The sequence below is a fragment of the Medicago sativa genome, chromosome 4, assembly GCF_051527215.1.
Source record: "Medicago sativa cultivar Bolivia chromosome 4, Bolivia_mono, whole genome shotgun sequence".
In the NCBI taxonomy this organism is placed as follows: domain Eukaryota; kingdom Viridiplantae; phylum Streptophyta; class Magnoliopsida; order Fabales; family Fabaceae; genus Medicago; species Medicago sativa.
In genome coordinates, this window is record NC_140752.1 from 50705482 (window position 1) to 50733084 (window position 27603).

A 27603-nucleotide genomic window follows, 5' to 3' on the forward strand; every position below is an offset into this window, starting at 1 on the left:
AATATCTATTACGCGCAAATGTTGAGAATAATTTCTCAAGTCTGGTAGAACTACGTATAATTAACGGCAAAGTCTTTTTTTTATTTTTTTTATTTAACGATGATGCATTTCTAGAATTGGATTCAATTGTAAAGATTTTTGTTTAAGTTGTAAGACACCTCAACCATCTAATCACATTTAAGCACTCTTAGTTGGCTATGAGATTAATAGAAAAAGTTATGTTTGTTATTTGACCAACAATCAACATCTTTCTTTTCCTCTTGTAAACAGTTGTGCAAAGAAGGTCCCTTTCTTAGGCTGAAATTTTTTGAACGTAACAGTTGGCATATATATGGCTGGAAATTAGCAGGTGACAGGTGCATTCATTTGTGATTTGATCTCTTATAAGTTTCATCAAAATATGATCCATTCCATATAGCCTTTCATGTGTGATTTGATCTCTTCTAACTTTCATCAAATATAAGGCATTCCATAGAATGATGCAAATTGCAATGGTACAACTATCATCTGAGACACATTTGAGACTAAAGGATGTAATCAATATGTATATTTCACCACATTTGTTTATTTAACAAAACATCAAAATCAATAAATGAGAGAATGAAAGATGCATGTGCGAGTTAATTAAATAATGAATTTAATTACATTCAGGTACAATTATTTTACATATACATTAGGGAAAAGATTGTCTCCTCTGAGAATATCTGCAGTTTTCTCCAGTGCTAAATCTAAGTCATTAAACCTCTTATCTCTCTTGATTTTAACATTTAATTTCTCAAATGCATTTATTTTTCAATGTTTTTCAATGGGTAGGATTTCAGTGAACCCTCGTGGAGAGGATCCATTCCCCCATTGTGATATATTGTCACATCAATTAATAAATTTGACCACTCATGTATTTTTATATTCATTAATTGACGTGACAACATATTAGACGGATGTTTCTCTAAAAAAACATATTATATGGATCTATAAAATAATTGTACACCGACGGTATATACTAATTAAACTATTTAATAATTAACCACATGTTAAAAATTTGAAAAGATAATTTCTTAAGATCTAAATCATGTTATCTATCAAACATAATTGAAATACCGAATCTATTGTCGGGGGAGGTCTTTAGATTTTTGATGCCCTGAGCAAAACAATTAAATTGTGCCTTTTTAATTATTTCAATATTTTTCTTCTTTCATTTTTTGTTGCAAAAGATTTATTTATAATCAAAGTTCTCTAAAAATATATTTTCAATAAAATTAATTAAAGCGAAATAAAAAGAAAATATTTGTATAGTACTAACTACGAAGTAAAAGTAATAATTTTGGTGCCTCTGCAAAAATAGTGCATTGGGCTGCCGCCCCTTCCGCCTACCCTCTGAGCCACCCTTGTCTATTGTTATATAGTCTCTCGATGGTAAAACTAAAACAGAAAGAGAGAGGTCAAAGACAAGTAACGAACATGTCAGTTTGTGATTTTTCTTTAATTGAGATTCTTTATACCTTAGTTACTAAAGAGATAGATGAAGGTGAGAAAAACACACAAGAGGGGGGTTGAATTGTGTACTCTTTTCGTGGGGTTTCTCTTTCTTTGGATCACAGCTTGAACATAATTTATGTTATACATATTCTAATGCAGAGTCTGTGTGCAGCGGATAAATATAACACAAAGATAAAGAGATAGGGATAGAGAAAGCAGACCCACCGCAATTTTATACTGATTCCTCCTACAATCTAGAAATAGGTCCAGACCCCTTGCACTTCCAAGGGATTTCACTATAATCACTACTGATTGCAAATTGCTAGAGGTCACTTCCAAGAGACTTCCTTATGCTCAAGCACAACTGCAGGAGACTTTTGTTTCCTCAAGCACAACTGCAAGAGACTTTTATGCTCTAAGACTCTCTACCTAAAGACTTATGCTCTAGGACTCTACCTAAAGATTTCCATGGCTTAAGCACACTACTTAAGACTTCCCTTTGCTCAATCCCCACTGATTGAGACTCCTAAGTGCTCTTGATTTCACCAAGAGGCTTATATGCTCAATCACCCATGCGAGACACTTTCTAAAATGTTTTCCCCATCTGCAAACAAGCTAATTTGTTCTTACACTTTTTCTAACTAGTAAGCTTAAACTAAACAAATGAACGGACTCCCTAGGATTTCTAAGATTAGACTTGAAATGAATCCTAAGTTTTTTTACACTATTAAATTTGACAGAGTAATGGCAAAGTTGAATAACAGAGTCTTGTTGCTTCTTCTTCAGGTCTTCAGCTCCTTTTATAGGTAGTGATTTGAAAGACGTTGGAGAAGAGTGTCAGCGCAAATAGAGTAGTTGAGAAGCTTCAATCACGAACGTTGACCCTTTTCCTGATATGGATAATCCCGTTGGAAAGTACTTTGAATCTCCTTTGCTAGAAGGGGAATTATCTGTTGCTTTCCTCGTTCCTGATGTCCTTTACACGTACACAGAAGAAGACAAAATAGCTGCTCTGCTAGATGCATTTATAGAGACAGCTCACAGAATAAGACAAAAGCTTACATGGATTCTGGGTCGCTTAGAATGATGTAGCCTAGTCAGTTTCTGTATTGATGTCTTTCAAATAATCTGTGGATGTTACTCCCCAGCTTCTGTGATTCTGGGTCCCTTAGAATGATGTAGCCTAGTCAGCTTCTGTATTGATGTCTTTCAAATAATTTGTGGATGTTACTCCCCGGCTTCTGTGAGACTCTTATCTACTAGGATGTTGACTTCTGGTTGACCTTTCAGTAGATTTTCATTCATAGTCTTCTAAGCTTCCCAATCTCTTTCTGATGCTCTTCATATGTTCCTTCTTAATGACAAGAGTTCCTGCACACTTGAACGTATGTTAGTAATCCAATTATTCTTCAATACTTTGTTATCATCAAAACCCAAGAGAACTTGTATGAACAATTCTTGGTCTAACAATCTCCCCCTTTTTTATGATGACAAACACAATTATTTTGAACAATTGTTGTTAATTTAATTAACAGTTAGACGTCAGGGTCTGAGGTTAGCAAGCTCCCCCTGAGTTTGTGATAGTCCATTAAGATGTGGTTTGCAAGCTCCCCCTAAGTCCTCTACCTAGTTAATTAAATTCATTCTTAGTCACTCTTTCGTGCATCAGAATAGTTAATCAAATGTTTATTAGAACCTTGACAAGATATCAATTTTTTATCACACAGAGGTTTCAAGTATCATGCATACATACATACATATTCATCATTCCTAGATTACTAACATCAAACTCACGATATCTTGATTCATTTATCTCATTTTTGCCTAAGCCGCCTTTTCAGGTTTGCGATTTACAGAGCTATTCTTATTTTTTGACAAAGTATTTCTTGACTGCAACGGTGTTCATAGGATTTGGGCCTTCACAATTAGGCATCCATTTGCTCGTGGAGACTAGTTGGAAAGATATTGTCTTTTTTAGCACAAGGTATCTTTGTTGAAATTCATGGGGACAAACCTTCTTGTTGAAAGCTTGTTTCGTCCTCTTTTGATATAGTTGTCCATGACACAAGGTGGTCATGCGTTCAAGTTTAATCAAGCTTCGCGCCTATTGACGGTACATTGACTTCCACGGGAAGCACAACCTCCATGTTGTATATTAAGGAAAAGGGGGTTGCCCCTGTTGAAGTGCGTACTGAAGTATGATATTCGTGCTAGGCGAACGGCATCCTCTCATGCAAGTCTTTGTAAGTGAACGCCATCTTCTGGACAAATCTTCTTAATATTTTTTGTTTGCAACTTTGACGGCTAAGATCCCCTAGTAAGCGAGAGATCTCGTCGGGAATCTCTTCATCCTCATCTTTTTCAGCTTCGGACACAGGGAACTCAAAGTTTGAAGAGAGTACAAGGTTAGTGTGTTCAACGGGATTATCAATGTTTAATCTTCATTTAAGTTTGATTTTAGAAAGTGAATGATTGTATGCAGACATTTGGAAATGATTATTCTTTTAAGGTTCTTTGTATTACAATTTTTCCATAAAAAGGACAAAATTATAACAAAGTCGGGATCAAAACGACCTTTTTATTAATCATGGAAAAAGTCACTTTCGTCTTGAGCGGAATGAAAGGATTTTATTTTTGAAAAAAATAACAAACAAACAAAACATATCTCTTGAACAACTGAGTAGCAGAAGACATCAACAGCGACCCGATTGCGGTTAACCATCCATGCATCACAAACACTAGGTATCATGATCCGGTAGTGGATTGGCTTGCACATTTGGGTTCAAGTCTTTGAAGGACATGATGTTAGCTTGGATTTACTTGTGAACTATATTCTTCAACGTAAAACAGCACTCAACATCATGACTTGGTGCCCCTTGATGGAAAGCACAAGAGAGGTCAGCTCTATACCATGATGGTAATCTTTCCGGCACTGGAGGAGGTGCCTTGGTCTGGACCAAATTCTTTTCAAGCAAAGTTGGGAGCAACTCTGCATACTTCATGGGAATTGGACCAAATTGTGTTCTCGGAGCCTGTTGTCAAGCCTGTTGTTGTTGATGATATTGTTGAAACTAGGGCTGATAACCTGGATTTTGAACAACATTGGTGGCGGACATAACAACGGCAACATGTTGATAAGCTCGATACTGTCGTTGAGAACGCCCTTTCACCATACTAGCCTCTTGCTCTTTCTTTTTTTAACTGTCAGTGGTAACACTTTCTTTGACCAAATGTCTTACTCGGACCCCATCTTCCAGGTGCATACCCATGTTCACCATCTCTGAGAAGTCATTGGGTGCCCTTGCAACCATCCTCTCGTAATAAAACTTACTAAGAGTATTCAGAAAAATTTTACTCATCTCTTTCTCATCTAGAGGCGGGCTGATCTGAGCAGCGATCTCTCTCCAATGCTGGGCATATTCCTTGAAGGTCTTCTTGTCCTTATGAGTCATAGACCGAAGTTGTTCTCGGTCCGGGCCCATATCCAGATTTTACTTGTATTGGTGCACAAAAGCTTCACCCAAATCGTTGAAAGTTCGGATATTTGTACTGTCCAAGCTCATGTACCACTTCAGAGCGGCACTAGTCAAACTGTCTTGGAAGTAATGGATCAGGACTTCATGATTATTGGTATGTGTAGACATCTACCTCGCATACATTACCAGATGCATTTTAGAGCAAGTATTCCCCTTATATTTTTCAAAATCTGGGACTTTGAACTTGTGCGGTATCTGGACATTCGGTGCCAAGAAGAGATCATAAGCATCCTTTCTGAAAAATTCCTTTCTAACTGAGAGCTTTAACTTCCCGGTTCATCTCATCAAATCTTTCTTGTAAATCATCCACTCGATCATAAGCTACACTCTCTGAATGTTAGACGTGTCTGTTGTCTTGGGGATGGCATGGACCAATGGAGCTGCAAAGGTCATAGTAGCCTGAGGGTATAGTGCACTAGGCGGAGCAATATGAATTGCATTTTGTGGAACCTCAGAGACATGGCGGCAAAACACTTCACCAAAACTAAAGGGCATGCCCAAGGGCTGACCTTTAGGCATGGTATGTTCTGGATTACAGACGAACAACGTCCAACTAGGAATAATAGACACAGTTGCTTCAGCGTGAGTGTTGAGAGGAGGAGGAGGTGGTGGCTGATCTTGTGTAGTTTCCAGCAATTCACCATGTTGGTTAATTTCTCTATATCGGCCCGCATGGATGCCACTTCTTCATGAAGCTCCTTGTTCTCTTGCTCAAGGTGTTCCATTCTCTTTTCTTTTATGAATGTGTGCATGTATGCATGATTATGGAACAAAAACCGAGAAAACATGGTGTGGGATTAAAGTCCATAATGTTGGAGTCAAGGGTAAGTGTGCCACATGGTAGGGACTATGGTTTCATTTGTACCTGTATCACGGGTTCTACAAGTTCTCAAAGTCATTGACCCCTTCCGGATATTATCGGTTTACAGGATTGACTTCTGGTCCAATAATACTCGCAAGAAAGTCTCGTTTGAATGTAGTATCGTGTGTCGACTAATTCAAAATTGCTCTTGGTTAATCACCGCACTATGCCCTAAAAGGACAAGATGGGTTTAGGGTAATTTTAAAGGTCCTCAGCTTCATGTACGGGACACTCATATTGAAAATAATAACACCGACACGAATGCTCGTGATGACAGAGTACTACCTTCATGAGGCCTCCATTGAGCGGGGTTATCACATGTACACAATGCGCAAGACTGCTCTTGGTATGGCACTATGATTATACCCCATCCTATCTTATTGTTTCCCTCAAGCCCGGGTATATAACTTATCTCGCCACTCACGTAAAAAGAAAAAAACATATATACACGTATTTCCATCTTTTATTTTTTATTTTTATTTTTAAGAAAATTATAACACAAGAAATAAATCAAACACAAGTTAGGCTCAACCCTCTTAGGGGATGTCCCCAGCGAAGTCGCCATTTCTGTCGCTGTGATTTTCGGAGATCAAGCTATTGATTAGAGTCGACTCACTAATTTTTATTTACCATTGAACTTTTATTTTTTCAAAAGAAAGGGAGAAAAGTTCAAATAAACCACTTAATTTAAAGATTTTAGGTTCGGGGGTTAGTTACGTTTAGGGAAGGTGTTAGCATCCTAAACGTCTGTAGTATCCTACGGGAACCTCTTGATTTTATTTATTTTGTGCTATACTTTATTTGCTTCAGAAATAAAGAAATGGAGTGATGACTAAAAGGAAATGGAAAATTATTTTTTTACATTTTTTGGTTTGGAAGGACAGGGTCCTTTGCCTACGTACCCGTGAGAGATCAAAACCTCGTAGTTCGGGGTAAAAATACCGATTGATTTTTTTTGTGTTTCTTTTTTATTAATTTTTTAAAAGGGTTTAAAATAAAAGCCAAAGTGGCAAAATGGAATTTGTTTGTGTTTTTTATGTTACAAGAAAATAACGCAAAATATGATTAAATGGATTGAAATTTTACAAAGAAAATGAAAATAAGAAAGTCACTTGATTGAAAATCAAGGTTTATTGAGAAAAAGAAATTTTTTATGAGTTTTTTTTTATTATTTGCATGTTTTTGTTGTTTTTAATTATTAATTAAAACCTAAAAATATAACTAACGTGACAATAAAATAAAAGCACGAGGGTTTCGTAGGTTTGATGCGGATTTGTTGTATTGTTTATAATGTTTGCTGTTGTGGTGTGGTTGTAACTGATTATGAACCTGTTTTGTATGGTTATGATGGTAATGGGTCACGTTTTTGCTTTTGATTTTGTGGGGTTTGGATTTTATTGAAACTGGTTTGTATTGTGGTTTTGAATGATGGTTTGTTGGAATATTTGGACTGGTATGTATTACTGTAAATTTCAATCAGGTTTGGTCGTGTTACTGTGTTGTACTTTCGATGATGAATTTTTATGCAGGTTCTTGTGATTGTGTTGTGCGTGTTTGGCTCTTTATGTTACTGGTTCGATAAAATGGTCTGCTTTCTCTGATTCACTTATTTCGATTTAAAAAGCTTTGAGACTGATAAAAATAGAAACAGGTTTAATGGATTTGAATGTGAATGAATGTGCCCTGATGGTGTTGAAACACGTTCTCTTTGAAAAATGAAAGAAAGCAATGCTGACTTTGAATTCTGCCTGGAATTGTGGCGCAGAGGGAAGGAAAAAAGTAAAATTAAATGGACCCTAGACATAATTTTGACATTGTTTTGGACCTATTAAAAAAGTAAAAAAGGAAATAAAATAAACTCTGAGTAATAAAAACAAAGCAAATAAAAAAGTAATATAAAAAATAAAATTAAATAAAAATGGTAATAAAAAATAAAAAAGTAAAAAGTCTAAAAAAAAATTAAATAAAAAGTGGGCCCGAATCGGAACAAAAAAAATGAGGTATTTTAAAATAGCTCTCTGCCGAAATTTTCTTTGAAAAGTGAAAGAATATTCCGGATCATAGAGTGTATAAATGTAGGATCTTAGGTCAAAAACTAGGGTATTGATGACATGCTGTTATTACATATTTTTTAGGACTTATTTTGACATTTTGATAGAGTTCTGAAGCAACTATAAGGGTCCAGGAGTGTTAAAACAGCAAGAAAACATCAAGAGCTTGAAGGCTTAAATCGCGGCACGTTTACAGGCAGCGTGACGCGATTTTGAGGAATAGAGAGACATGTTTTTAAGCTGCTCACAGCGTGGCGCGATGGCTGAAAGCGTGTCACGTTTATGAAGAAGGATCTGGAATGACTCAAGGATTTTAAGGCATCGTGACACGATTGGTAACAGGCGTGGCGCAATTGTTCACTCAGATAAATATTTCCTATTTAAACAGAAGTCAGACTAAGAAACAAGGGTTACGATTTTGGAGAACAAAAGTGCGATTTTGAGACTTGAAGACTGCTTGAAGGGCGATTTCCTCCTCCTTTACTCAGTTCATGTATGTTTTAATTATTTCATTAATTATGCTATTTGTAAACTCGATTATGAGTAGCTAAATCTCTCAGAGATTAGGTCAGAGATGAATCTATGTAACCCTAATTGATCTACGTTGCTGTGAAACTCTATTGCTTATGAATGACAATTTAGTTTTTATTCAATTCAATTGTTCTTAATGCTTTTTATATCATGATCAAATATAGACATGATTTTGTGAGAACGAATGACTACTGACCATAGCTTTCAACTTAGACCGAATTGAATTGTTCTAATAAACATGGTTAGTCTAGGAATGGATAATCGTTTGTTAGTGATATTAGGTTAACGTGCTTAAACCTTTGTTGATTATTAGACCACCTAAGGAATTAGGGGCTGTAGTTTAAGAAGAGGGTCCTAACTCAAGGGATTGATTAGGGCTAATTTGTTAACTATCGTGAAACTAGAGAATCATTCGTAATAATAGGTGCAGTATACTAATTAGGGGAACCATAGAGAATTCGACAGACCTGATCTCATCTCTCTCCATATTTTCTTAACCAATCTTTATTTTCTGTTATTTGATTTCATAAAATCAAACCTAATCTACTGCCTAGTGGCAATCTAAAAATAACTTTTATACATCCTATTTTTATAACGCAATTGAATTATTGAGATTAAAACAGTCCTTGTGGGATCGATATTTTTACTACTTCGATAGTTATTGGTACACTTGCCAATTGTCTATCAAGTTTTTGGTTTCGTTGCCAGAGACTGTTGAATTATTTCAACAAAGGAAATTTCGTTATAATTTAGGATTTCCGCAATTTAAATTTCTGTTTTTAAAGTTATTTGTTTTAATATTCATAATTTACTTTGTATTATGCAGTGCTACTAAGGTATTTTGCTGTTTATGCGAGGTAAAGTGAGCTCCGACGATCTAGAGTACGATCCAGAAATTGAAAGGACTGCTAGAGCACTTTGGAAAGCTGTCCGGTTGCAAAGGTTGTCTCAATCAGTGCCACCTAGTGCACGAATACCGTTACCGGAGCCAATCTCTATTGAATCTCAAACAACTGCTTCTCCTACATCCATCATCATGGGAGAACCTGTACCTTCGAGACCAAAGCTAGGAGACTATGGGTTAGCAACTCATCGTGGTCAACTGACCCACACTTTCCAACCAGTTAACCCCGTTGCTTTTGACATCAAAACCACCGTTCTTAACGGTTTGAGAGACAAACAATTTGATGGGACAGAGAGCATGATCCCACATGAACACTTAATCCGCTTTCCTGAAACATGTGAGTTTTGTGTACAACCAGCCACTGTGACCGATGCACAAAAGAAGCTTAGGCTGTTTCCTTTCACCTTGATGGCAAGAGCCAAAGATTGGTTGCTAACTATACCAAACGGGACTGTCCAAACATGGGAAGTAGTCTTAGATCTGAAGTTCCTAGAGAAGTACTTCCCTATGTCTAAATATTGGGAAAAGAAGATGGAGATTTCGAACTTCAAGCAAGGGGAGAATGAGTCACTATATGATGCTTGGGAACGATTCAATTTGCTTCTTAAGAGATGCCCTAACCATGAGTTCACTGAGAAACAATACCTCCAAATCTTCACTGAGGGGGTGACACCTAATACTAGGATGTTTTTAGATGCTTCCACGGGAGGTAGTCTTAAGAGTAAAACTGATCATGAAGTTCAAGCTCTAATCGAAAACACGGCTAGTAATGAATATCGTGCTGAAGCGAAAAAGAAAGAAAGAGCAGTGTTTGGGGTGAGTGAGCAAACTGCAATCCTAGCTAACCAAGTGGCCATGAACAAACAAATAGAGGCTCTAACTAAGGAGTTTCAAGGTTTCACTTTGGCTCACAAGCAACAACAAGTGGCTGCAATCAAGTGTGACTTATGTGGTGAAGAACATGCCAATGATGAATGTGTACCCGAAGGATCTAGTGAGGAAGGAAACTACATGGGGGGCTACCAAAGGCAAAATCAATACTACACTCAGGGCATCAACAAGCATCCCAACTTGAGCTACTCAAATAACAATGCTTTGAACTCTCAAATGCTTAATCCTCCATAGCAACAACCAAGAAAGCCTTCAGCTCTCGAGGAAACTATGATCAACTTTATAAAGATGACTCAAGGAAACTTTGAAGAGATGAAGAAGAGTCAAGAGGCTGAGAGAAAAAACAACGAAGCCTCTAGGAAGATGCTTGAAACTCAACTGGGGCAATTAGCTAAGCAATTGGCTGAACAAAACAAAGGCGGATTCTCAGGTAACACTAAAGAAAACCCTATGAATGAGTCTTGTAATGCTATTGAATTGAGGAGCAGAAAGGTTCTCACACCTATAGTTCCAAAAGTTCCAAAGAAAGTTGATGAAGTAGTAGGGGAGGATGGTGTAGTTGAAAAAGAAAATGAACATGGTGTAGTTGAAAAGGAGAATGATCAAGGAGTAGCTGAAATTGAAAAGACGAAAAAATAGAGGGAGAAAAAAGTGAGAAATTGATAAATGAAGATTCAATCTTGAGGAAGTCGAAGAGTCAAATATTGAAGGATGGGGATAAACCACAAGTTATTCCATCATATGTGAAGCTTCCCTATCCTCATCTCGAGAAGAAGAAGAAGAAGGAGGAGGAAGGACAATTCAAGAAGTTCATGCAACTTATCTCACAACTTCAGGTGAACATTCCTTTCAGTGAAGCTCTTGATCAAATGCCTTTGTATGCCAAGTTCATGAAGGATTTGTTAACGGGAAGAAGAAAGCCAAAAAATGATGAGAACATTTCTCTTTCCGAGAATTGTAGTGCTATTCTCCAAAAGAAGCTACCACCTAAGCTAAAAGATCCTGGTGCTTTTACTATTCCTTGCTCCATTGGACCGGTAAATGTTGGAAGAGCTTTATGTGATTTAGGGGCAAGTATCAACTTGATGCCCCTTTTAATGATGAAAAAGCTTGGATGTGGTGAGCCAAAGCCAACAAGAATGACCATTACTCTAGCTGATCGGTCAATCTCTTATCCTTTCGGTGTACTTGAAGATGTGCTAGTCAAGGTTAATGACTTAGTGTTTCCAGCAGATTTTGTGATCTTAGATATGGCTGAAGATGAAGAAATACCACTCATATTAGGAAGACCCTTCCTTGCAACTGGTTATGCTTTGATTGATGTTGAGATGGGAGAACTAATGTTGAGATTCCATAATGAGCAAGTGGTGTTTAATATCTTTGAGGCAATGAAGCACCGAGATGAGAACCCAAAGTGTTACCAGAATGATGTTGTTGAAGAAATAGTTAAAGATAACTCCCGTGAGCCTCAACCCATTCAACCTATGGAAAGAGCAATTGTTAATTCTATAGAGAGTTGTGAATCAGATGAAGATGTCGAGGTGAACGAATGTGTAAAGCAACTTCAGGCAAGCAAGCAAGAGTTGGGACCGATAAAAATTGAAGAACTAGTGGGTAAAGACTCTACAAATGCACCTACTTTGAGTGGAGAAGGAGAGAAAAATCCAGAGTTAAAAGAACTTCCTTCTCACTTGAAGTATGTTTTTCTTACCAAAGATGCCTCTAAGCCAGCAATCATCAGCAACACCTTGACACCTTTATAAGAAGAAAAATTGATGAGGGTGTTAAGGGACAATCAAGGAGCTTTAGGGTGGAACATTTGTGATTTGAAGGGTATAAGTCCAGCTTTTTGCATGCACAAGATACACATGGAGGCTGAATACAAACCGGTGGTTCAACCTCAAAGAAGATTAAACCCAATAATGAAGGAAGTAGTCAAGAAAGAGGTGCTGAAGTTACTAGATGCAGGAATGATTTACCCTATCTCTGATAGTTCATGGGTTAGTCCGGTTCATGTGGTGCCTAAGAAAGGAGGAATGACGGTGGTGGCTAATGAAAAAAATGAATTGATACCCACCCGCACCGTCACTGGTTGGAGGATATGTATAGACTACCGGAGGTTGAATACCGCAACAAGGAAAGACCATTTTCCATTACAATTCATGGATCAAATGATTGAGAGGTTGGCTGGTCAAGCCTTTTATTGCTTCTTGGATGGGTATTCGGGGTATAATCAAATTGCGGTGGCTCCGGAAGATCAAGAGAAGACTGCCTTCACTTGTCCATTTGGTGTGTTTGCTTATAGGAGAATGCCCTTTGGGCTGTGTAATGCACCGGCGACCTTTCGAAGGTGTATGCTCTCCATCTTCTCTGGCATAATAGAGAAGAACATTGAGGTATTTATGGACGACTTTTCTGTTTTTGGTAAGTCTTTTGATCAATGCTTGTTCCATCTAAATGTTGTACTTAAAAGATGCACCGAAACTAACCTTGTCTTGAATTGGGAAAAATGTCATTTTATGGTAACCGAATGTATAGTTTTGGGGCATAAAATAAGTGCTAAAGGCATTGAGGTGGACCAAGCCAAGATAGAGGTTATAGAAAAACTTCCACCACCTGTTAATGTCAAGGGAGTAAGAAGTTTCTTGGGGCATGCCGGTTTCTATCAGCGTTTCATAAAAGATTTTTTGAAAATTTCAAAGCCCCTCTGTAACCTCTTGGTCAAAGAAAATGAGTTTAATTTTGATTCCGAATGTTTAGATGCTTTTTCTTTGATTAAAACCAAGTTGGTGACTGCACCAATAATCATTGCACCCGATTGGGATTTACCTTTTGAACTTATGTGTGATGCAAGTGATTATGCTGTTGGTGCAGTCCTAGGCCAACGCAAGAACAAATTTTTCCATGCAATTTACTGTGCAAGCAAGGTTTTAAATGAAAATCAAGTTAACTACTCCACAATTGAAAAGGAATTGCTTGCGGTAATCTTTGCATTGGAAAAATTTCGTTCTTATCTAATAGGATCCAAAGTCATTGTTTTTACAGATCATGCAGCTCTGAAATATCTCTTGACCAAAGGGGATTCAAAGCCTCGGCTGTTGAGGTGGATCCTTTTGTTGCAAGAATTTGATCTTGAGATTCGTGACAAAAAGGGAGTAGAGAACGTGGTAGCTGATCACCTCTTAAGGCTGGAAAATGATGAGGTGACAAAGAAAGAGAAGGCCATCAAGGCTGAGTTTCCTGATGAACAGCTGTTTGCTATTGGAGAAAGGCCCTGGTTTGCTGACATGGCGAACTTTAAGGCCGGTAACATAGTTCCTGATGATATGGATTACCATCAGGGAAAAATTTCTTCAAAGATGCAAACCACTACATGTGGGATGACCCTTATCTGTTTAAGGTAGGCACTGACGGTTTGATAAGACGTTGTGTTGCAGGTGAGGAAGCTCATAGTATCATGTGGCACTGCCATAGCTCAGCTTACAAAGTGGATTCTGGTGGCCCACCCTTTTCAAGGATTGCCACGACTTTGTTGCACGGTGTGACAAATGCCAAAGGACAGGTAACATCTCTAAGAGGAATGAAATGCCCCTTTCAGGAATCATTGAAGTTGAACCATTTGATTGTTGGGGCATCGATTTTATGGGACCTTTCCCTTCCTCTTACTCTTATCTCCATATACTTGTGTGTGTTGATTATGTCACAAAATGGGTTGAAGCGATACCTTGTGTTGCTAATGATGCCAAGACTGTTGTTAACTTCCTGCAGAAGAACATTTTCACTAGGTTTGGAACACCTAGAGTCTTGATCAGTGATGGGGGGAAGCATTTCTGCAATAATTTTCTTGAAAATGTGCTCAAAAAGTATAACATTAAGCACAAAGTTGCAACTCCTTATCACCCACAAACTAGTGGTCAAGTAGAGGTTTCAAACCGTCAGCTGAAACAGATATTAGAAAGACAGTTGCGTCAAATAGGAAAGATTGGTCTAAAAAATTAGATGACGCACTGTGGGCATATATGACAGCCTTTAAGACTCATCTAGGGCTCTCACCCTATCAGTTAGTCAATGGGAAGGCATGTCATCTTCCAGTTGAGCTAGAACACAAAGCATACTGGGCCATTAAGGCCTTAAATTTTGATCAAGTAGCCGCTGGTAAGAAAAGAATCTTGAAACTTAATGAACTTGAGGAGATGAGGCTTAGAGCGTATGAAAATGCGCTCATCTATAAAGCCAGGACCAAAAGGTATCATGACAAAAACTTAGTGTCTAGGGATATTGACTGTGGGCAACTAGTTTTGTTGTATAATTCCAGGTTGAAGCTGTTTCGTGGAAAACTCAAGTCAAAGTGGTCTGGACCGTTCTTGGTCAAAAGTGTGTCACCTTATGGAGCTGTTGAATTAGTGACACCAGAAGGCGACCGAAGTTTCAAGGTGAATGGACAAAGAGTTAAGCCATATCTGGGTGGCGACCTACCAAAAGGAAGGGTGGGGCTCGTTCTAAAGGACCTCTAAGGATCCTTGGCAGTCAAGCTTATGACGGTAAAGAAGCGCTAGGTGGGAGGCAACCCACTGAATTTATTTTCAGGTAGTATTTCTTTTATTTTCCTTTTACTTTTCAACAACAAAACATAAAGCTGGCAGGATTGTTTTTCTTTCAAAATTACATGTGTGAACCTGCCAAGAAAATTGTGATATGATACTGATGTTGTGTCACAATCTTCCCCTCATCAACTCTTTTTCAAAATTTCATGTCCAGAAAAAGTTTTTCATTCTACCATTCAGATCGCGCCACGCTACTTCCATAACGCATCGCGATTATAAATGGTCAATTAAAGAAATTGGACTTTGACTACTGCAATCGTGTCGCGCCAATATCCATCGTGACGCGTTTTTCTTCAAAAGTTTTGAGCTCCTCTCTGTTTCTCAAATCGCGTCACGCTGATACTCAACGCGTCACGATTGCAGCAGTTATTTAAATTTTTTTGACCGTTACTATTTCAATCGTGTCACGCCACATCCCAAACACGACGCGATTTTATCTCTGCCTATAAATATCCATCCAATTCTCAGACTTTCCCACACCTTCTACCCTAGTGTTACTCTTCCAAAATTTTTATCAAACCTTCTCCAACCCTCAACCACGAAAATTCAACCCTTTTCATCACTTTTTCATATTCACAAACCATCCAAACACCAACTTTCTCCAACATTCTTCACATAAACCACCTAGACCTTCACATACCATCAATTCACATTACCATTTTCATCAAACCTTCACAAAAAGCCTACATCTTCATCAAACCTTCATCCATGGCACCCAAAAATCCATCTAAACCTAAAAAAACCACCAAGCAAACAGCCACATCAAGCCAAAACCAACCCAAACGAAAAAGAACCGACCCTATCCCTCCATCCGATGTTAACCCATTCATTTCCGAAGAAGCAAAGGAAAGGTTTTATGAGATCAAAAGTTATGAAGTGGTGGGTGAACGTAAGTTTGAAATCACAAAGCTCACCAAGTATCCAATGTTTGACACCATGATAAGGCAAAGAGGATGGGAGGAATTAAATGGTATGGTGAAAGGTCTCAACAACAAATCTGTAATCATGGAGTTCTTTGCGAATGCTCGTTTCTCGCCCACAGTGTATCAAGCTTATGTAAGGGGCAAGATGATCGACTATAGCCCTGATGCTATTAATTCTTTGTTGGGATTGACACCACCGGAAGAGTGTGAAGTGCAGAGGTTGAGGAGAGAAGCAAAGAATATGCCTGATAGTGAGTGGGATGAATTGCTGGCTAAAATGTGTAGGCCAGGAGCGAGATGGAAGAGAGCTAGGATGCTTACTTATTCTGATTTTCTTCCTATTCCGAAAGCTTGGGCTTCCTTTGTTATTCAAACCCTTGAGAGTACATCATGCAACTCGGAGATTCCTCTCAAGCGGGTTTTCGCTGTGGCTGCCATTCTTGATGAGAAAGACATTGATGTTGGTAGACTTATTGCCAACAACATTCATGAGTTAGTAACTGAAAAAAGAGCTGTTGTTGGACATGGAAGCATTATCAAATGGTTGTGTGAGAAGCAACTTGTGGAGGAGTATGATGGGGATTTGTATACTTCTACCGTCCAGCCTATCACCGACACTACAATGGATGGGTTTGTTAAGACGTATGAAGCATTTATGAGAGAGAGGAGAGGCGCACCTGAGGCATCACCACAGCAGCAGTCTGCTCAAATGGAGCAAGGAGAGGGCAGCAGTAGCCAGCACGGTTCTTATCCTCCAGTCCACCCTATGATATTGGAGTACATGTTTACTTCGGCTAATTGGATGAATGAGACCTCTGATCAGATGTGGTTGAACCGTCCTAGGTTTTCCACTGAGTTTGTTGCAGAGGCCGAGATGCATAGGAGGCCCATTACTGGCTCTTACGAGAGGTTTGACAAATCCCGTGAGTGGATGGATGCTTATTTTGCTCACCAGGAGCAATTTGCTGCTTTTATGAAAAAGGAAATCACTGATGATTTCGAGGCGGGAGAGAAGAGAGTTGTTGATGACTTCTTTGATGGGTTCTCTGCTGCTGGAGATGAGGATTTGGATATGGGGCTGGACCACTGATGGTTCAGCTGGATTTGCTTTTATGTTTTCGTTGTACTTTCCTTTTAGTACTTTGTTTTATTCTGTATCGTTTTTATGTATTGTCAAATGTCTGTGAACTTGTTTCCCCGTTTTGTAATGAATCTTCACTTGTTTATTATTAACGAATTTGTTTGTTAGTTGACTCTTTACAGTTTAGTAACAATTGTTTGATCAAGTGATATTCCAAAAGTTCAAAAGGAGGAGTGACTTGATTTCAAAGGCGAAGTGTACGACAATTCATGATAGGTAGTCACAACTCCCAGAAATCTCAGCCATAAGGTTCATTGCCAAATTTTACTTTTCAATTTACTTATATTAGAATATCCCATGCAACTACATTTCTAGAACTTGCGATTTTTCTCTACTGTCAATTGATCTTCGTCATTAGCACACTGAGGCAAAATTGCTTGGTACTGTGAGCCTTTTTGAAGCCTACCCTGATTATAATTGTTATATTATCCATTTCTTAGCCAAATTGAGCCAGTAGGTTTAGAACTTTTTGTTCGGTGACAAACTACATTACAAGCTTAGAGACTTTTAGGACTTGTCCCATATTGTTTTTCTGAGTTAGGCATTGTAGACTGTTGCTAAAGATTAAGTTTGGGGTTGCTATTGGAATTTGCAACCAATTAAGTTTGGGGTGGGGGTACTAGAGAATAAGAGAACAAAGAATAAACATTATCATGAAAAATATGCACAAAAATGGTGCATAAAAAAAAACAGAGAAAATAGAATGAAAAAGGGACAAAACATTGAAAATCCGAGTAACTTTAAACTCGATTGTCCCAATGATACAAGAATTCTCTAGTAACTTTACAAGAATTGTTGTTCCAAAGGGTGAATGAATGAAGGATTGAATTTTGTGCTTTAACTTTCGTAGGAATGCCTAACTCAAATTTTGTGTAGCCTACTTATCCAAATATTATCCCACCTTCACCTAAGCCCCGTTATAACCCTTAAAAACCTCAAAGTGTGCATTGACATTGATTTTGATTGACGTTTAGAAACTTTTCAAGCGTATGGTAATATGTAGATTTCATGTCGACTGTGTGAACCCTATTCATTTTGTTGCGTGGAGTTGTGAATTGGTGGATGCATACAAGTCAAACTAGCTCATCTTTAGCAGATAAGGTGTTGAACTTTTGGGTACTATCGTTTGATTAGGTAATTGTTATTTTACTGTCGACTGTCAATGTGCAAATGAATTCCTTGAGGACAAGGAATGGTTTAAGTTTGGGGTTGTGATGACATGTTGTCATTACGTAATTTTTAGGACTTATTTTGACATTTTGATAGAGTTCTGAAGCAACTATAAGGGTCCAGGAGTGTTAAAACAGCAAGAAAACATCAAGAGCTTGAAGGCTTAAATCGCGGCGCGTTTACAGGCAGCGTGACGCGATTTTGAGGAACAGAGAGACATGTTTTTAAGCTGCTCACAGTGTGGCGCGATGGCTGAAAGCGTGTCACGTTTATGAAGAAGGATATGGAATGACTCAAGGATTTTAAGGCATCGTGACGCGATTGGTAACAGGCATGGCGCGATTGTTCACTCAGAAAAATATTTCCTATTTAAACAGAAGTCAGACTAAGAAACAAGGGTTACGATTTTGGAGAACAAAAGTGCGATTTTGAGACTTGAAGACTGCTTGAAGGGCAATTTCCTCCTCCTTTACTCAGTTCATGTATGTTTTAATTATTTCATTGATTATTCTATTTGTAAACTCGATTATGAGTAGCTAAATCTCTCAAAGATTAGGTCAGAGATGAATCTATGTAACCCTAATTGATCTACGTTGCTGTGAAACTCTATTACTTATGAATGACATTCTAGTTTTTATTCAATTCAATTGTTCTTAATGCTTTTTATATCCTGATCAAATATAGACATGATTTTGTGAGAACGAATGACTACTGACCATAGCTTTCAACTTAGACCGAATTGAATTGTTCTAATAAACATGGTTAGTCTAGGAATGGATAATCGTTTATTAGTGATATTACGTTAACGTGCTTATACCTTTGATGATTATTAGACCACCTAAGGAATTAAGGGCTGTAGTTTAAGAAGAGGGTCCTAACTCAAGGGATTGATTAGGGCTAATTTGTTAACTATCGTGAAACTAGAGAATCATTCGTAATAATGGTGCAGTATAGGGGAACCATAGAGGATTCGACAGACCTGATCCCATCTCTCTCCATATTTTCTTGACCAATCTTTATTTTCTGTTATTTGATTTCATAAAATCAGACCTAATCTACTGCCTAGTGGCAATCTAAAAATAACTTTTATACATCCTATTTTTATAACGCAATTGAATTATTGAGATTAAAACAGTCCTTATGGGATCGATATTTTTACTACTTCGATAGTTATTGGTACACTTGCCAATTGTCTATCAGGTATGACAGATCTCAAAATAACAGGATAAACGATTTCTCATTCTCGAGAAGATAATTCAAGCGGCTTCGAAGCGTGTGTTTATTTTGCAGGTACTGCGGTCAACCACCGCATAACAAGCCTCAACCGTATCTAAGTTCCTTATCCACTATATTGGTTTGCTACAACACAACCACAACAACCGCGTCATCCTTAACCTCTGCTCCCAAACATATCAATATTAGATCATTACAAGTTTGTAATGATGTTCTATATTTTCATATCCCTTAAAAGAAAACAATGTCTAAAAGGCTATTCAAAAAATTTATATTTAAAAGAAATATAAATTTACGTATGAGAAGTTAATAACTTTTTTTTTGAAGGAGAAGTTAATAACTATTTTGTAAACTTATTTATTAAAGATATTATAATAAGCGGTATGGTGAGAAAGAATATTTGTTATGCCTGAATTGAAGTTCATGGGGATATATCCAAAATAAAGAGAGAGAAAAAGATAATCTACATAATATTTGTTGTTGTCTTATTTTATTTCATTATCATTATTTTAGAGTACAATATAAAACAAACAAGTTCTTGAAATTATTAAAAGAAAAAAATTTGTTTATTGGGTGGTGATAAAATAACTAAATGATAGCATGAGGAATATTGTAGCAGATCATTTGTGTACAATCTTGGGTCTAGCACCAAATGAAGAATCATGTGAGTAGATGATATGATCCCAACGCATACGAATAACATCTACACCGATGCTTCACACACTTCGATGTTCTACCAAAGGGGCACTTACATTATCGACAATTAAGATCTTCAAAACAATATGGATAACTCCCTGTAATAAAAAAAAGTGTAACTAAATGGGATAATATATTGCGTACGAAGTTAAGAAGAAAATTTTAAATGGTAAGAAATGGCTTACATTGAGCATTTGTTGCAACTAGAAATAGGGAAGGAAATATAATCATACTATAAACAAAATTGACAATTTTAGCCATATATCCATCTTTTGTTTGTAATATATGTCTTTAACACTTTATATTTATAAAGCTCATTTTATTTTTATCATTATAAATAAAATATCCATTAAGTACATCAATGTGTTGTGTTTGTCTCTTCAATATACTAAAAAATGGGGTCACACAATTTTTTTTTTGTTAATATTATATTTATTACAAAATTCTTCTATCTATTTATAATAAATCATCATATTAATATATTATTAATCACTTTATAATTTATAAATCTCATCTTCTTCTTAACATTATAAATATTAAAGAATATTCATTAAATACATCATTCAGTTGTGTGTATCTCTTCAGCAATATGGTTTTTTTGTGTGTCTCACACAAAAAAAATCTTCTTAATATGCTTCTTCTGGACCCGCAATAAGCCAATCCAATGCTCACATGTGGAAAAAGAGCTCTCTGAATCAACACATGTCACTTGGGCAAACACCCTAAGTCTGGTGCACGTAACCCCACCTAAGCACGCTCTTGTGCATCAGACAACATACACGTGTCCTCCTGATGAAGCACCGCACTTCACAGAGATATTTAATCACACACACGCCTATTTAAAGGGTAACTTAGCTTCACCCCCACGGTATGATTCACTTTTCCCACATTATTTACACATTCCATGTCATTTCCTACACTAACTCTAGCGTTGGACTGCTAACGTGCCTGCAGGCACCTTTCGTTTCATCATGAAGACTTTGTTGCCACCGTAGCAAAGCATCTTCCACCGACGTTGCCTCCATTAGTTCCTCATTGGATAGATCGTTTGGCACTAGAGGGAGGGGATCGTTCGCTAGGAAACACAGTCTAACGTTCCTCCACCATAACTGTTTCCTGTTACTCATTTCTCTACCGCAACTGTTTTCCGTTAAACGATCCTCCACCGTAACTGCTGACAATTACAACTCCATCTTCTAAAGAAATGGCCGAAACTCATAGGAGAACTTCCGCAATTCACTCATCCATCGTACAACAATCACGTCCAACGATCTAAATCCACCAAGATCAAGCGATTCTAGTTGTTGAACCGGTGAATCAAGGAGGAAACACAAACACTACTTCTCCTAATGAAACGATCAACACTCATCCTTCCATAGTGATGGGAACAACGCTACCTCCACCTCCCTTCAGTAATCAAGGTACACATCAAACAAACATTTCTTTCTTTAATTCCATATAAATGGGCCAGTTGCCAACAATCCAAACATGAGGCATTTCAACTTATGTGACACGTCAGATTTGGTTGTTGTCTTTCTCTAAAGAGTCAGAGTTTTTTTTTAAACCAATTCAGCAAATTTATTTTTATAAGAAACTTAGTGAAGAACCTTCTAAGTGCAATCAGATTCTGTCTCTTCTTTGTACCTTGACACTATGAGAAATAGTTATAGAATTTTAATAGACATTGTAAGCCTTTTGTTCTCAAGTGTATTCATAAGTGAATATCCTTGGGTGACACTATGGGAAATTGATGGAGATTGATTTAGGATGAATCAACATGTAATTGATACAAAATAGTTCAAGAGGGTGATACTGACTTTGATTGCTGCTTCTTGGAAAGAAGGCAGTTTATGCCTTTCTCTGTTGTAGTTATGACTATGACTTGTTTAGAGATATGTGGGAGTAGATTAATGAAATAAAAAATTATCCTTCTTTAGATCCTTAACTCATCACAGAAATGACTACACAGATTCTCACACAGTTAGAGCATAACTTTATTAAACAAACAAATCAATCTGTAAAGTAAATTAAGTAATTTCGGAAATGTGGATTTTGAACTGAATTTGGTGTGTTTTCCCTTGTCTCACATGGATGTGATTTTTGGTATCGACTGGATGTTGTCTTCTGGAGTTAGCATTAATTGTTTAACCAAAAGCATAACATTCTCTAAGAGGTTGGATCGGGTAGGAGAGAAGTTCTTGTCTGCGAAGCAAGTGAAGAAGTCCTTGGATGGTGAAGCTTATGTGTTTATGATGTTTTCTTTGTTGAAGGAAGGTATTGAAAAAGGATTTGACGATTTACCGGTAGTGCAAGAGTTTTTTGATCTTTTCCCATATAATGTTACCTACTTACCCCCGGAGAGAGAATTTGAGTTTGCCATTGATTTGGTACCAGAAACAAGTCCTATTTAGATTGCTCTGTATCGGATGTTCGCAACGGAATTTGGCGAGTTGAAAAAGCAGTTGGAAGAGTTGTTGGAGAAACAGATTATCAGGCCGAGTGTTTCACCGTGAGGAGGACCAGTGTAGTTGGTTAAGAAGAACGACGATTGTATGAGGTTATGTGTGGATTATCAAAAGTTGAATATGGTGACGATTAAGAATCAGTATCCTTTCCCGAGAATTGATGATTTAATGGATCAGTTGGTTTGTGTGGAAGTGTTTAGTAGGATTGATTTAAGATCCAGATATCACCAGATAAGAGTTAAGGCGGAGGATATTTCTAAGACTGCATTTCGAATGAGGTATGGGCACTATGAATATTCGGTGATGCTATTTGGTGTGACTAATGCACAGAGGGTCTTCATGGAATATATGAATAGAATCTTCCATAATCATTGGGATCAGTTTTGGTGGTGTTTATAGACAATATCTTGGTGTATTCGAAATCATAGGAGGAACATGTTGAGCATCTGAGAGTTGTGTTGCATACTTTGAAGGACAAGAAGTTGTTTGCTAAGTTGTCGAAGTGTGAGTTTTGGCTGTGTGAGGTGAGTTTCTTTGGTCATGTGATTTCGAAGGGTGGTATAGTGGTGGATCCGTCTAAGGTTGATGGGAGACTTCGAAGTCTGTTTTTGAGATCAGAAGTTTTCTTAGTTTGGTGGGTTATTATCGGAGGTTCATTGAAGGATTTTCTAAGTTGGCTTTACCATTGACGTAGTTGAATCAGAATGGACAAGCGTTCGTTTGGGATGCTAAGTGTGAAGAAAGTTTCCAATAGTTGACGAACAGGTTGACGTAAGCACCAGTGTTGATTTTGCCGAATCCGAAGGATTCTTTTATTGTGTATTGTGATGCTTCTAAGATGGGTTTGGGAGGAATGTTGATGCAGGATAGTCAGGTTGTGGCTTATGCGTCGAGGGAGTTGATAGATCTCAAAATAACAGGATAAACGTTTTCTCATTCTTGAAAAGATACTTCAAGCGGCTTCGAAGCGTGTGTTTATTTTGCAGGTATTGCGGTCAACCACTGCATAACAAGCCTCAACCTTATCGAAGTTCCTTATCCACAATATTCATTTGCTGCAACACAAGCACACCAGCCGCGTCATCCCTAACCTCTGCTCCCAAACATATCAATATTAGATCATTACAAGTTTGTAATGATGTTCTATATTTTCATATCCCTTAGAAGCAAAAAATGTCTAAAAGGCTATTCAAAAAAATTATATATAAAAGAAATATAAATTTAAGTATGAGAAAAATAACAAATGTAATAATATTATGAAAAATATATAAAATTTTAGGCTTAGAAGTTAATTACTATTTTGTAAACTTATTTATTAAAGATATTATAATAAGCGGTATGGTGAGAAGGAAAATTTGTTATGCCTGAATTGAAGTTCATGGGGATATATCCAAAATAAAGAGAGAGAAAAAGATAATCTACATAATATTTGTTGTTGTCTTATTTTATTTCATTATCATTATTTTAGAGTACAATATAAAACAAACAAGTTCTTGAAATTATTAAAAGAAAAAAATTTGTTTATTGGGTGGTGATAAAATAACTAAATGATAGCATGTGGAATATTGTAGCAGATCATTTGTGTACAATCTTGGGTCTAGCACCAAATGAAGAATCATGTGAGTAGATGATATGATCCCAACGCTTGTGGATAACATCTACACTGATGATTCACACACTGTGGTGTTCTATCAAAGTGGCACTTAAGTTGTCGACACATACGATCTTTATAACAATTTGGAAAAATCCCTGTAATAAAAAATAAAATAAAAAAGAGAATAAAAAGTGTAACTAAAATGGGATAATATATTGCGTACGAAGTAAAGAAGAAAATTTTAAATGGTAAGAAATGGCTTACATTGAGCATTTGTTGCAACTAGAAATAGGGAAAGAAAGATAATCATACTATAAACATAATTGATAATTTTAGCCATATATCCCTCTTTTGTTTGTAATATATGTATTTATCACTTTATATTTATAAAGCTCATTTTCTTTTTATCATCTTAAATAAAATATCCATTAAGTACATCAATGTGTTGTGTTTGTCTCTTCAGTATACTAAAAAATGAGGTCACACAAAAAAAAATTTCTATCTATTTATAATAAATCATATTAATATATTATTAATCACTTTATAATTTATAAATCTCATCTTCTTCATAACATTATAAATATTAAAAAATATCAATTGAATACATCATTCAGTTGTGTGTGTCTCTTCAGCATACTAAAAAAAGAGGTCACACAAAAAAAATCTTCTTAATATGCTTCTTCTGGACCCGCGATAAGCCAATCTGTTGGGTATTTGTGTTGGCTGCATTATTGCTAAAATAAATATTCTTGCTCTGTAAGTTGGAACCAATGTTCCAGCATGTGGTTAGGTGACTTTGTAAGATGTTGGATACAATGTTCCAACATCCTGGCACATTCAGTGTGCCTGGGTCCATGCCTATTAAGTACGCGCGTATTTTATCGTTTAAGGAAACTATATTTCCTTTACTTACTGACCAAGTAACGCGCATATCTTATAAGAATCAGCTGAGGAATATTTCTAAAATAGATAATTTATTTTAGGAAATATTTGTTATGATTTGGAATGTTTCTAAAAAGGTTCCGACATATTAGAACTTTCCAGATTTGTTTCTGATTCTGTTTTGCAGGTTTGCTGAACCGATCTGCAAAGTTTACTGCAGCCCAATGAATTATTTAGCCCAAGCTGCTTCAGTATAAAAGGAAGACTTCAAGACCTAATTGATTATTCAAGCCGTCATTCTAAAAAGCTTAGATTTTTAGGGTTTGAGTCTTCATGTATTCTGTTCTTGTTTCGTTTGTGATGCAAGTCTAGAATTTTTACTGTGTACCTAACTTGTGTCAGTTTAGATACTTGTTTAGGACTAAGTTTGTGAGTATTGATACTCTTGTGCATCAAACCGAAGTTGTGAAACAAGGTTTGGCTGTTTGTGTTGGAAGGTAACTTCTATTTTGTTGTATTTGAGGTCTGATAGGTCACTGGGGCAGTGACTGACCATTAGGATAGTGAGATGGGATCTCAGATCTAGGAGTTCCTAGGTTGAAGTCTATACGGGTAGGTCCTAGGTCATATAGTGTAAACGAGGAGTTTGCTGAGAGCTATTGAATAAGGACTACACTAGTGGATTTCCTTCTTGGCTTGGTAGCCCCCAGATGTAAGCGTGTTGTGCTGAACTGGGTCAACAAACTTCCTGTGTTCTTTACTTTTCTGCACTTTATTTTCTTGTTTTATTTCTGTTTATCGCATGATGTTGGAACATTAATCGGAACATCGCAAACGTTAAAACATCTGACAGAACATATTAAAACAAATGACGAGCTTATGTCGATGACTTGTTTAGAGATTGAATATGTCTGCTATGCTATGGTGATAATGTGATAGCTTGAGATGCAAGTAATGGGGGGTAATAATCATATGATGCTAGTATTCTAGGAGGGATGTTTATGTTTATGTGATATGCTTGAATCCTTGAATGCTTATGTTTTCATATGTTGATTATGATTAATGTAATGCTTACCCCCAGTGGTTTCGACCGCCTACCTGTCTGTATGGATGGGTAAACGTTGTGCAGGATTAGTCGCTTGGTGAGTTGCTTGTGGATGTTTGGATAACGGGAGCTTTCTCCGCTATCATTTTGGTGTAGTAGTCTAGGGCTCTGATTAGGTTGAGTCGGTGTCCTAGTCTTGTTAGATTATTTTATTTTGAGATGTACTCATTGTTGAGATTTGGAGAATTTTATGTTGATGTTATTTGACCATGGTATATATATTTGGGAGATGTATGAATTATATTCTGATGTGACTGTTGAGATATTATTATATATGCATGCTGGTTGTTGTTTAGATGAGACGTAGCGTCTATTTCTTGAATATTTGTTATATTCGCGTGTTTTATCGCTTTAATAGAAATAGGGCGTTACAAGGACTACACTAGTGGATTTCCTTCCTGGCTTGGTAGCCCCCAGATGTAAGCGTGTTGTGCTGAACTATGTCAACAAACTTCCTGTGTTCTTTACTTTTATGCACTTTATTTTCTTGTTTTATTTCTGTTTATCGTATGATGTTGGAACATTAATCGAAACATCGCAAACGTTAAAACATCTGACAGAGCATATTAAAACAAGTGCGCTAGAATTTCACAATCCAATACTCACATGTGGACAAGGAGCTCTCCGAATCAACACATGTCACTTGGGCAAACACCCTAAGTCTGGTGCACGTAACCCCACCTAAGCACGCCCTTGTGCATCAGACAACGTACACGTGTCCTCCTGATGAAGCCCCGCACTTCACAGAGATATTTAATCACACACACGTCTATTTAAAGGGTGACTTAGCTTCACCCCCACGGTATGATTCACTTTTCCCACACTATTTACACATTCCATCTCATTTCCTACACTGACTCTAGCGTTGGAGTGCTAACGTGCCTGCAGGCACCTTTAGTCCGATGATGAAGACTTTGTCGCGACTGTACTGGAGCACCTTCCAACGTCGTTGGCTCCATTAGTTCCTCACTGGATAGATCGTTTGACATTAGAGGGAGGGGATCGTTCGCCAGGAAAGACAGTCTAATGATCCTCCACCATAACTGTTTCCTGTTATGCGTTCCTCTACCGTAACTGTTTTCAGATAAACGATCCTCCACCGTAATGGCTGACAATTACAACTCCATCTTCTAAAGAAATGGCCGAAACTCATAGGAGAACCTCTGCAAGTCGCTCATCCGTCGTACAACAATCACGTCTTACGATCCAAATCCTCCAAGATCAAGTGATTCTAGTTGTTGAACCAGTGAATCAAGGAGGAAACACAAACACTACTTATCCCGATGAAAAGATCAACACTCATCCTTCCACAGTGATGGAAACGACACTACCTCCACTTTCCTTCAGTAATCAAGGTACACGTCAGACAAACCTTTCTTTCATTAATTCCATATAAGTGGGCTAGTTGCCAACGATCCAAACATGAGGCATTTCCAATTATGTGACACGTCAGATTTGGTTGTTGTCTTTCTCTAAAGAGTCTGAGTTTTTTTTTTTAAATCAATTCAGCAAATTTATTCTTATAAGAAACTTAGTGTA

General features: G+C 37.2%; 2 long non-coding RNA genes across 2 annotated transcripts; one reads left to right on the forward strand and one right to left on the reverse strand.

The window, feature by feature from the left end:
* Positions 1–19786: 19786 nt before the first annotated feature.
* Positions 19787–24589, reverse strand: LOC146929635 (uncharacterized). Its single transcript, XR_015006095.1, has 3 exons — positions 24342–24589; positions 20204–24232; positions 19787–20116 (listed from the first exon to the last, which is right to left on the reverse strand). It is a non-coding gene; the product is annotated as an uncharacterized LOC146929635 (long non-coding RNA).
* LOC146929636 (uncharacterized) lies at positions 21310–26337 on the forward strand. Its single transcript, XR_015006096.1, has 2 exons — positions 21310–21439; positions 25147–26337. It is a non-coding gene; the product is annotated as an uncharacterized LOC146929636 (long non-coding RNA).
* Positions 26338–27603: the final 1266 nt, after the last annotated feature.